This window comes from Bos javanicus, chromosome 15 (genome assembly GCF_032452875.1).
Source record: "Bos javanicus breed banteng chromosome 15, ARS-OSU_banteng_1.0, whole genome shotgun sequence".
In the NCBI taxonomy this organism is placed as follows: Eukaryota; Metazoa; Chordata; class Mammalia; order Artiodactyla; family Bovidae; genus Bos; species Bos javanicus.
In genome coordinates, this window is record NC_083882.1 from 39149801 (window position 1) to 39162043 (window position 12243).

Here is a 12243-nt window from a genome sequence, read left to right on the forward strand (position 1 = left end):
AAAAATTACCATTAGTTGAACTTCATGCTTCCCTGGTGGCTCAGAGGATAAAGCACCTGCCTGCAATGCAGGAGACTCAGGTTAGATCCCTGGGTTGGGTAGATCCCCTGGAGAAGGAAATGGCAACCCACTCTAGTATTCTTGCCTGGAGAATCCCATGGACAGAGGAGCCTGGCAGGCTACAGTCCACAGGGTCACAAAGAGTCAGACACGACTGAGTGACTTCACTCACTCAATAAACCTGTGGAATGTGTTATACAATTCCATCACCAGTATTTGAGACCTACCATTTTCTAACTAGTCTAAACTTTAAGATAAGTATACTTTTTTGTCATTCAATTAGGAACCATCCATATTCCTAACTGCTGAAGAAAGTTCCTCTCCCCCAAAATGCTTCTACCTTGACAATTTAGTTGCTATTACTCCACTAAAAAGAAGGAATTACTGAGCTACAGAATGACCCAGCTAAAGGGCTTGGATTAAAAGAACTGGACAGTCACTGTTCTAAAAGTCCTCACCTTACCTATGGAGCCACTAATGTACGGACAGGTCTTCTCCCTGGTCACCATGTCCACACCAACCAAATACGGCACAAGGACTTCGAATTAGGGCCCTTCGTGGAAGTAATAATAACTTCTCTCATCTTGAATGTCAATGATCCCTCCAGTCTCAAGTATTGGGTAGGAAGCTTCCAGGAAGGTCTTAAAACAACTTAATCCCATAATGAAGTCTCTTCTCAAAAATATTTTCTGGTCTATCTTTAAAACTTTCCAGGTTCTGCTCTCTGATGACTGGGGGGGTGGGGGTGAGGAAAGATGGGGGCAGGGGAGGGGTTGGGGTTCAAGAGGGAGGGGATATATGTATCATTATGGCTGATTAACGTTGCTGCATGGCAGAAACCAAAACAACATTGGAAAGCAACTATCCTCCAATTTTGGGGAAAAAAAAAAACTTTGCCAGGTTCATATGTACAGCTTGCAACAAAACGCTGTCAAGCACAGAAAGATACAGAAAAAAGGAGGGAAGAAGCCTACCCTATTAAGCCTTGTAACCATAGATTATTGTGCTAAAGATGGGATTAGAACACATACAACAAAGTAAAAATATCAGAGTTTAAAAATTCAGAGAATTCTTGGTCAATTTATCAATTAATCAAAGTCACAATGCTAAAAACTCTAGTGTTAAGATATTTCCTTCTCTAGAAACTGAGATCCAGAATGAAGAGAGTCAAGATAATAAGAGCAACACTGCACCTGACCTTGGGCAAGTCAATTAACTGCTCTGATAATCCACAGAATTTACTGAAGAGGAGGCTAAACCACTGATGGATAAATCCTCCTCTTGTTCTCAAAGTCTAGATATTACCATGTATTGGAAGATGCTATTTCCCAGTAATACATTAGATACTCAGAAAATTATTAACTCAAATGGGTCACAAGGGTTATCACTTTAAAGCCATACACCCAATATTCATTGATCTTCAAACAATCTATGCTCTGCTCTGCAGAGTCAAATGTCCCATTCAGCAGCTAACTGATCTGTTCCTATCTCCTAAGGATTCTGCTCATGCTAATACCCACAATTATGATTATGTTTGGAGAAGGCAATGGCACCCCACTCCAGTACTCTTGCCTGGAAAATCCCACGGACAGAAGAGCCTGGTAGGCTGCAGTCCATGAGGTTGCTAAGAGTCAGACACGACTGAGTGACTTCACTTTCACTTTTCACTTTCACGCATTGGACAAGAAAATGGCAACCCACTGCAGTATTCTTGCCTGGAGAATCCCAGGAACGGGGGAACCTGGTGGGCTGCCATCCATGGGGTCGCACAGAGTCGGACACGACTGAAGCGACTTAGCAGCATGATTATATTGGGTTAGCCAAAAAGTTCACTCAGATTTCCCATAAGGTAGTACAGAAAAACTGGAATGAACTTTTTGGCCAACCCAATATTGTGAGCTACAATTCACAAGTTTTTAAAACCCTGTACTTCTCAGAAATGTATTTAGGACCATCCTTCAAACTAGATGCATGATAAACACTTATTATCTCAGGGCTCTACTGAAAATTAATCCTTTGTCAGATCAATACATCTTTATAAGCCCCTGTGTATCACATCTAGGAGTTTTTTTTAACACAAATGTGAACCTCAAAATACTTTAACAGATCATTTCCTCCACAGACCTGAACTATTTAAGAGCAACAAAAGTCAAAGAAGTTTTTCCTTTACCTCTGAAAAAGCAGTATTTATGTATTTATTCATTCTTAAGTCATATTCTACCTCATGTTAATTCAGGATGGACAGCAGCCATTATATAAAGTTCCATACATTTATTCCAAAATCTTTGGTAAAATCATTTCTACATACTCATTAAATTGGCTACAGGTTGTTCTTCCCCAAGAATCCAATTAAGAATGGGTCTTTTAAAAAATTAGGCATTTGCATAATGAAATTTATAATTTCACTCAATAATGAAAAACACTTGTTTGTAAGAGGTCAGGAGCACATAGAAATAAATTTAAATTGAATTTTACCAGTATGCTTTCTGCCTAAACATTAAAGAATGAATTATTAAACCAGAATCTCTATTATACAAACACTCAAAGATATCTGAATGTGTTTTAAAAGGCTTATCAGCCCCTTGAAATTATATGAAAAACTGTGCATATGTGTATTTTTTCTGAGGAAAAGAGATAGCACAAAGCTATGAGGAGATGCTCAAAGGGGTTTATGACCTTTGACTAAAACTCTACATTATGGGAGATATTTTAAAATGTTAATTTTCAGTTAATAGTTCAAAGTTTTTAAGTCAATACTCCAAAATAATAAGATACAGTGGTATGAATTCCTTACATTCAAGAAGGAGTTTTCAAGTGACTGCCATGACAACATTTTTTGGCAAATATTCCGTAATGACAAGAATGACCTAGAGGAGATATTTCAAAGTAATCTTAAAACTGTCAAATGGTTAAATTTTACATACATACATATCACACACCTCACCAATGTCATTTCCCATTTAGAATCTCTAATCCAGGCACATGATCTGATGTTCCTATATTCTGTTTTACATACGAATAGTCAAGTCTCTTCAACTACTTATCCCTGTCATATAGTAAATTATATCTAATTTCTCTTGCTCAAAACACTGTAACATACAAGTCTCAAATATATTTACATGAAAAAATTTCCACTTCGGTTAGATTAGCATGTCCACTGTTACACTTATCAAGCTGTAGGGTAACAACTGGTAAAAATGTCTAGGACTTGCTTCAAAATTTAAAAGGCAGGGGGGTGGGGGGGAGTGAGTGAGGATACAGATAAAAAAGATTGTCCACAAGTTGAAAATTGTTAAAGCTGGTGATACGTATGTATAAAAATATATACAAAGAAGAAAGCTCTTGAATCTGTCTTTAAGAAGCTCTCTGTTCTACTAGAACAAATAATTTCACAATTTGAATGGAAACACAAAAAACCTTGAATAGCCAAAGCAATCTTGAGAAAGAAGAATGGAACTGGAGGAATCAACCTGCCTGACTTCAGACTATACTACAAAGCTACAGTCATCAAGACAGTATGGTACTGGCACAAAGACAGAAGTACAGATCAATGGAAAAAAGCAGAAAGCCCAGAGATAAATCCACATACCTATGGACACCTTATCTTTGACAAAGGAGGCAACAAAATACAATGGAGAAAAGAAAATCTCTTTAACAAGTGGTGCTGGGAAAACTGGTCAACCACCTGTAAAAGAAGAAAACTAGAACACTTTCTAACACCATGGTGGTAGTGGTGGTTTAGTCACTAAGTCTTGTCCAACTCTTGCAGTCCCATGGACTGTGCCCGCCAGGCTCCTCTGTCCATGGGATTCTCCAGACAAGAATACTGGAGTAGGTTGCCATTTCCTTCTCCAGGGGATCTTCCCGACACAGGAATCGAACCCAGGTCTCCTGCATTGCAGGCATATGATTTACCAACTCAAACTGGATTAAAGATCTAAATGTAAGACCAGAAACTATAAAACTCTTAGAGGAAAACATAGGCAGAACACTCTCTGACACAAATCACAGCAAGATCCTCTATGACCCACCTCCCAGAGTAATGGAAATAAAAACAAAAATAAACAAACAGGACCTAATTAAACTTCAAAGCTTTTGCACAAGGAAGGAAACTATAAGCAAGGTGAAAAGGCAGCCTTCAGAATGGGAAAAAATAATAGTAAACAAAACAACTGACAAAGAATTAATCTCAAAAACATACAAGCAACTCCTGCAGCTCAATACCAGAAAAATAAACGACCCAATCAAAACATGGGCCAAAGAAATAAACAGACATTTCTCCAAAGAAGACATACAAATGGCTAACAAACACATGAAAAGATGCTCAACATCACTCATTATCAGAGAAATGCAAATCAAAACTGCAATAAGGTACCATCTCACGCTGGTCAGAATGGCTGCCATCAAAAAGTCTACAAACAATAAATGCTGGAGAGGGTGTGGAGAAAAGGGAACCCTCTTACACTGTTGGTGGGAATGAAAACTAGTACAGCCACTATGGAGAACAGTGTGGAGATTCCTTAAGAAACTGGAAACAGAACTGCCATGTGACTCAGCAATCCCATTGCGGGGCATACACATGGAAGAAACCAGAATTGAAAGACACATGTACCCCAGTGTTCACTGCAGCACTGATTACAATAGCTAGGACATGGAAGCAACCTAGGTGTCCATCAGCAGACGAATGAATAAGGAAGCTGTGGTATGTATATACAATGGAATATTCCTCAGCTATAAAAAAAAAAAGCGTTTGAGTCAGTTCTAATGAAACTGGAGCCTATTACACAAGTGAAGTAAGTCAAAAAGAGAAACACCAATGCAGTGTATTAACACACATATATGGAATTTAGAAAGACAGTAATGATGACATTATATGCAAGACAGCAAAAGAGACACAGATGTAAAGAACAGACTTTGTGACTATGTGGGAGAAGGCAAGGATGGGACAAAATGAGAGAACAGCACTAAAACATGTATATTATCATATGTAAAACAGATGACCAGTGCAAGTTTGATGCATGAAACAGGGCACTCAAAGCTGGTGCTCTGAGATAACCCAGAGGGACGGGGTGGGGAGAGGTAGGAGGAGGTTCAGGATGGGGGGAAACCTGTACACCTGTGGCTGATTCATGTCAATGCATGGCAAAAACCACCACAATATTGTAATTAGCCTCCAATTAAATAATTTAAAAAAAAAAAGAAGCTCTCTGTTCTATCACACAAGGCAGACTTCTTTAAACTTTGTGTTTTTATGTTTACAATTTTCCATAATATAAAGTTTAAAGAAGTCTGCCTTGCCTATTAGAACAGACAGCTTTTTAAAAACAGATTTAGGAACTTTCTTCTTTGTACATCTGCCCAGTAAAGAGCAAATACTTACTTTTATAAACATATTTCATTATGTGAAAGAGAGCAGTATTACTTCTCAATGAAACCTCAACAACTCGTTGATGATATTTTATTTAAACAATTCTTTTATTAACCCAGATAAAACATATTCATTCATTCATTAACTACTTACTGTTTACCTACTTTCTCAGATAGTCTGTCTTGAAGAAGATATAAAAAGTAATTCATATTCTCTAATGAACAAGAATCTGAAAATCCCCTCAAGGATCCAGGGGGAAATGGGCAGGGAAGGAATACAGTGGATGAAGAGAAAAAAAAAGTAAAAAGCAACAAATACAGTTGTTTAAGAAAGGGCTTTAAGGCTTTCATATTTTTTAATAAGAAAAAAGGCATACAGTTTCTTCAAGCTAGACAGGTCTTTTAAGTTCCCCTCCTCATTCTGTTCTACAGATGAGGAAGCTAAAGCTCAGAGAGAGGAAGTGACTCGCCTCAAGTTACACATCAAGTTGCTAACAAAACCAACATTAAAATTCAGATCTGCTGATTCACAGCGCAATGTAAATTTTCTGTATCAAAATTTTTTCTTCTACACTATAATATTCACTACCTGAAGAGAATGACTATTTTATTATTAATATACACTTCAATTTCGTATTATACCATACTAAAAAAAAAGTAATAGACTAAGTAAAGGTGGAAGACTGGGAAGAAAATGCAAAGAAACTGCTAAAACAGTTATACACAAAGACTACATGCACATACGACACTTCCTTAATTCTGAGACATATTTGGCTTTAAGACATAGTATCCATTTCACAAACATTTTTTAAGAAATATAGACACTGTAAAATATTCATTTCAAAAAATACTAAAATGTGAAACCATATACCTCTAAAGCAATAAAATATAATGTACCCTCTAAGACACACAAATCACTGTTATTTAAAACCCTGTGTCACAAGGCACAAACACACAGAGCAAGAGTCCCATCTTCAAAGGTAAGGAAAAGTTACTAAATACCTAAAACTATGTGGCTTTCTTTTCAGTCATATGTACTAATAAACAAGTCCTTCTAGCCATACATCTCATATGCATGAGCTGTGGGACCAGGAAAAGCAAAATTTGAATCTCAGCCCTGCCACTTAGCTCTCTGGAATTTGGAATATTACTAAATTCTCTGAATCTCATTCTCTTCATAAAATGAGATATCCACCTTAGAGAACAGCATGAGAATTAAATGTGATATTAATAATTTATTTAAGGAGCATAGTACAGTGGCTAGATGAAATAGTTTCCTCCCACAATTCCTATGCGCCAAATGAAATGAAACTAAAAAGTACATCCCATTCTTGACTTACAAGGTTGGAATAAATCTATACTAGGACAAACATTTCTAATTTGCTTTGGAATGATTATTTGATAAGCAAAGATAATCTTGAAATGTATCTCATTTCTTCTTCAAATTGGGAACAGAAAACATGACAAATTTTAAGTGTTTAGGTTAAATTTGTAAAATATGTAAACTCAGCACTTTCATGTAGCTATACTGAACTGACCCATTACAAACCCACTGAAGAGAGGAACTATAAATCCACAAGTGGGAGCAAGGAAGGGCTACATGTAGGTTTAGGGAAGGCCAAAAAGATAGATAAAATGACTCAGTGTGTGATCTGTAAGGTCTGGTTTTTTTAACTTTAAGTTCATTCATTAGACAATGTTCAGAAAAGCCAAGATCATATATCTATGATTCGGAGTGCTTTAGTAACCAGATCCTTCAGATTAGGCAAATGTACAGTTTCAGGTTGTTTCCAATAATAATTCATTTTCAAGATGGAACTGTGCCCACCAAAGTGGCTCATATGCAGTAGACACTGAGACAAGACTATCTTCCTTCCTATCCCAAACATAGATTGCTAAGTCGCTTCAGTCGTGTCCGACTCTGTGCGACCCCATAGATGGCAGCCCACCAGGCTCCCCCGTCCCTGGGATTCTCCAGGCAAGAACACTGGAGTGGGTTGCCATTTCCTTCTCCAATGCATGAAAGAGAAAAGTGAAAGTGAAGTTGCTCAGTGGTGTCTGACTCTTAGCGACCCCATGGACTGCAGCCTACCAGGCTCCTCTGTCCATGGATTTTCCAGGCAAGAGTACCGGAGTGGGGTGCCATTGTCTTCTCCAAACATAGACTAGGCCACCCACATATTCCCTCGCTATTAGTTCATTTTAGTTGAACAGTTCCCCCCACTAATTATAAAAATAACAATGCTTGTTTTTATAAACTTGGAAAAATACAAAGAGCACCAGCATTTTTAAATTACCCATCACCTTACCAGCCAATAATTAAATTATTACAAAGGGACATACCAGCATCTTTCCTATGAATTTGACCATAATTGTGATCATACCAAACTTTAAATTTGTACAGAGCACTTGCCACTAAACACAATTAACTACCAGCCTGTATCTAAATGTCTTTATTTTGTCTTTCTTGAGATTAAATTCACACTAGTTTTTTCCTTACTCAACTCAATGGTTTCTTCTCAATCTTTGTTCTTCTGAGTCTCTCAGCTACATATTTTGCTACTGATAACTTCCTCTTTAGCGTAACTCTATCTTAAGTTTCTCTAAATAGTATATTCCTCAGTGTCTACAAAAGTCTCTCCAACTAATCTTTTTCTATTTCTTCACTGGCTGTCTTCTGTTAACTGCTGACAATCTCTAAAAATGGTCCAGGCCTGACCTTGAATTTGCTTGCCAACTTTGAATCTCCAGCACTTACCACAATGCCCGGCACAAAGTAGATGTTCAATTCACATTCACTTATTGCCTTTGCCAACCCTGACCTGCCACTTACTAGCTGTATGACTCTGGTTAAATTAAATATCCCTGAACCTCAGTTCTCTCATCTATAAAGTAGGGATAATCAAAGAAAGATGAGGCTTGGAAAATTCAAAATAGCTTCTGGCACATAGTAGTACCCAATAAATTTTGCTATTAATATCAACATAATCTAGCACAGGAATCAAAAATATTTATTATTATATAAGCTTGAACACTAAATCTGTGAACAATCCAACTTACTTTCACTATATTCTTCTTACCATAACTATCAAAAAATATTCTTGTACTCATTTCTTTATTACCATCTCCAAGCCATCATTAAGTATTCTAAGTTCTCTCTCTGTAGCCACCATACAAAACCATCATTTATCAATTAGGCTATAACAAGACTTAGTTGATTTCCACACCCTTAAATCTTCAATCAAATCTAATTCCTCAAAACAATTTTTAATTTGTCACTCTTGCCCACAGGTGCTTATAACATGTCCATACTACTGGCATATCATCCTGTCTTGCAATAACCCACACCCCAACTCCTAGTTCAAAAGATGGCTCAACACTCACCTCTTTCAGGAAACTTTCCCTGATTAATTCCACACCACTCAGATTACTCCTCTGCTCCCAGTCGCCTCAGCACCTCAGCACTTAGGTATTCTGTTATACTAAGAGTAAAATGTGATCACTAAATAGCATTACCAAGAAAGTACTTCCACAAAAGTATTTCTACATCCTAAAGAATGGTCCATTACCTACAATGCTTTGTTGATGTGGTTAATAAAGAAACATACAACAAATGCCCTCTTTGGTTTTCGTCCTTAACACTGTATTATTTTATGTTGGTAAGTGAGTGAGTGAAAGTTGCTGAGTTGTGTCTGACTCTTTGCAACCCCATGAATTATACATATACAGTCCATGGAATTCTCCAGGCCAGAATACTGGAGTGGGTAGCCTTTCCCTTCTCCAGGGGATCTTCCCAACCCAGGGATCAAACCCAGGTCTCCCATATTGCAGGCGGATTCTTTACCAGCTGAGGACAAGGGAAACCCTATGTTGGTAAAGAAGTACTTAATTCTTCATAATCCTTTTGCCCTCAAGCAGAAATTACACCTTAGTGGTAATCACCTTCTCCTGCTTAAATCCAATAGAAATGCATTAATGGACCATTTCATTTTCTACTGCCTTTTCTCTTCTCACACCCCCAAATAAAAATTCGAAAGCTTTAAACAGTAAGGCAGTATCAATGACACCAAGTTAATCTTCCCTCTAAGTGAAAGGAACTTTGAACCTATCTAACCACAAAACTCTTCCCAAGGCTAAACAATTTCCCAACAAGCATGATACACAATCAAATTCTACATCAAAATGCTTGACTCTTATACAGCAACAGGATGACCTGTGTTCATTCTTATTGGGTTACTGTAAGAGATCTTATATTACTTTTATATTACACAGACAGTTGAGATACTCCCTTACACAGCACAATTTCTTAAGTATCCTCTCATGTTCTCTTTAAACCAACACATTGGATTAAATGAGTCCTCACTGTCATCCAATCAAAAGCAACCAATAATTGTGCCATTGCTTCTGGGAGGATGAGTTCCTGCTGAGGCAAAACAATGAGAGTTCATCAACAACAATTAGTGTCACAGGGGTTGGAGGAGGGTTGGGGAGGAGGACAATCACCCTCAGAGGTGAGAGTTAACAAGACTGAGCGTTTGGCCATCGATGGCAAACAGATGGGGAAACAATGGAAAGAGTGAGAGACTTTATTTTCTTGGGCTCCAAAATCACTGCAGATGGTGACTGCAGCCATGAAATTAAAAGACCCTTGCTCCTTGGAAGAAAAGCTATGACCAACCTAGAAAGCATATTCAAAAGCAGAGACATTACTTTGCCAACAAAGGTCCGTCTAGTCAAAACTATGGTTTTTCCAGTAGTCATGTATGGACGTGAGAGTTGGACTATAAAGAAGGCTGAGCGCCAAAGAGTTGATGCTTTTGAACTGCGGTGTTGGAGAAGACTCTTGAGAGTCCCTTGGACTGCAAGGAGATCCAACCAGCCCATTCTAAAGGAGATCAGTGCTGGGTGTTCATTGGAAGGACTGATGCTAAAGCTGAAACTCCAATACTCTGGCCACCTCATGTGAAGAGTTGACTCACTGGAAAAGACTCTGATGCTGGGAGGGATTGGGGGCAAGAGAAGGGGACGACAGAGGATGAGATGGCTGGATTGCATCACTGACTCGATGGACATGAGTTTGAATAAGCTCCAGGAGTTGGTGATGGACAGGAAAGTCTGGCGTGCTGCAGTCCATGGGGTCGCAAAGAGTCGGACACGTCAATAACTGAATGACGAAAGACTGAACTAAACTGAGTAGTGAATGAACCTATTGCCCTGGCTTTTTGACTCCTACCTGACGAAATGGACAGTTACTCTTGCTGACTTACTCATAAAAGATCCACACCCTTCAGCTACCACACATAAACCTACACCCTTCAGCTACCACACATAAACCTATCTCCTTTGCTGCCTGTATACTTTCTCCTAACTGGCCTCCTGATGCCTTCTAGTCAAACAGCGTGCACCCACACCTCACCTAAAACCTTCGCCTCTCAGTCATCTTCCGGTTTTAGGAAGTGCCTCGTACTCCAGACCCACGTGTCCCAAGCCTCTCCTCCCTTCACTCCCAGTTGATTTCCTCCCAGTTTCTGTCAATGCCGACTTCCGAGAGGCCAAACACGCGCCCTGGCTCCGCACCTTCTCCGAGGACTCCTTTTTCTGAGCATCACCCTATTCCCATTACTTTCTTCGTCCCCAGATCCAGAATCCTTCCATCACAGGCCTCCTTTCACTGCCACACTCGAGCTCACAAACCTGCTCCTCCGTTAACTATTTTGCCCCACCTTCGCCACCTCTACGCAGCTTCCCCGCCCCAGGCGGCGCCCCCAGGCTCCGCGTCTGCAAACCAGGCCCCTCCCTACGGCTCCGCTCTGGGTCCTGGCCCTCCAGAGGGCGGTGGCCCCGCCAAGCCGCGCGGAGACCATCCGGCAGAAGCTTGCACCCCCGGCTCGGGGCAGCAGGAGGTGGGGGTTGGGGGTGGGGCGGGGGCTGGGCGGCGGGTACTGCCCCCGCCTCAACCGGGCCTGCCTCCACAGCTCCCAGAGCCGCGGCCCGGGCCAGGCGAGGAGGGGCCCGCAGCCCGCTTCTCCTGCCTGAGGTTCCCGCCTCTCACCTAGTCGCAGAGGCTCTGGCCTCGCTTTCCTCCCGGCCGTCCAGCGAGGGCTCAGCCGCCGTCGCCGTCGCGCTCTCCTCACTCGCTCTTCCACCGCCCCCGACAGGCTGCTGAAGAGCGGACGGGTAGTGGCAAGCCCATTGGCTGTGGCCCGTATTCGCGTCAGCCGGCCCCGACCCGGACCTCGGAATGTGACTGGCTGGCGCGGCGCCTTTTCTCCAAGTCTTGTCCTGATTGGCTCTCCCGCGCCCCGTACCAGAGGACCGCTCACCCTCCTCCGGGTTCTGGCCTCCCACCCGCTCAACCCCGTTTCCATCCGGGCGGGAGGGGGACGCGAAGGGCCAATGGGAGGGCGGAGAGAGGGTCGGGAGGTGGGCTCTGCAGCCGACCAGCCCGCGGGACAAGTTCAGCCAATGGGCGCGCCCCCCACATCCCGGGCTCAGGAGCGCCGCCGCTGGCCGCTAGCGTTCCGGCGGGTCTCGCCTGCGGCCACGCCCGGGCTGCCCGTCGCCTGGAAGCGGCACCGGGTGGAAAGGCTGGGAAGATGCGGCGAAGCGGGTCCGAGGGACCGCGGGTAGCCATTGTGGCGTGCTCCAGCACTGTCTACGTGAGGCCCAGCGCTAGCCTTGGCGAGGCTGGTTCGGGTCGGTGAAAGCCGAGCTGCGGATCTGTGGTCCCCTGGAGCCTCCGCGAGGTGCTCTAGAGAGAGGGAGCCGAGCATACGTCTTGTCCAGCCCCGCGGGACTGTGGGCCAAATATTTCCA

The 12243-nt window shown here is 41.6% G+C and overlaps 1 protein-coding gene across 3 annotated transcripts in view; it reads right to left on the reverse strand.

Annotated features, from left to right (window-relative positions):
* FAR1 (fatty acyl-CoA reductase 1) overlaps positions 1-11569 on the reverse strand; it is a 77647-nt gene extending 66078 nt beyond the window's left edge. For 2 of the 3 annotated variants that reach the window (XM_061440735.1, XM_061440734.1), the window contains exon 1: positions 11480-11563. The gene's annotated coding sequence lies outside the window, so the exon portion shown is untranslated. Of the gene's footprint in view, positions 1-8811; positions 8910-11479 lie in introns of all 3 variants that reach the window. The other variant, XM_061440736.1, reaches the window with a different exon arrangement.
* Positions 11570-12243: the final 674 nt, after the last annotated feature.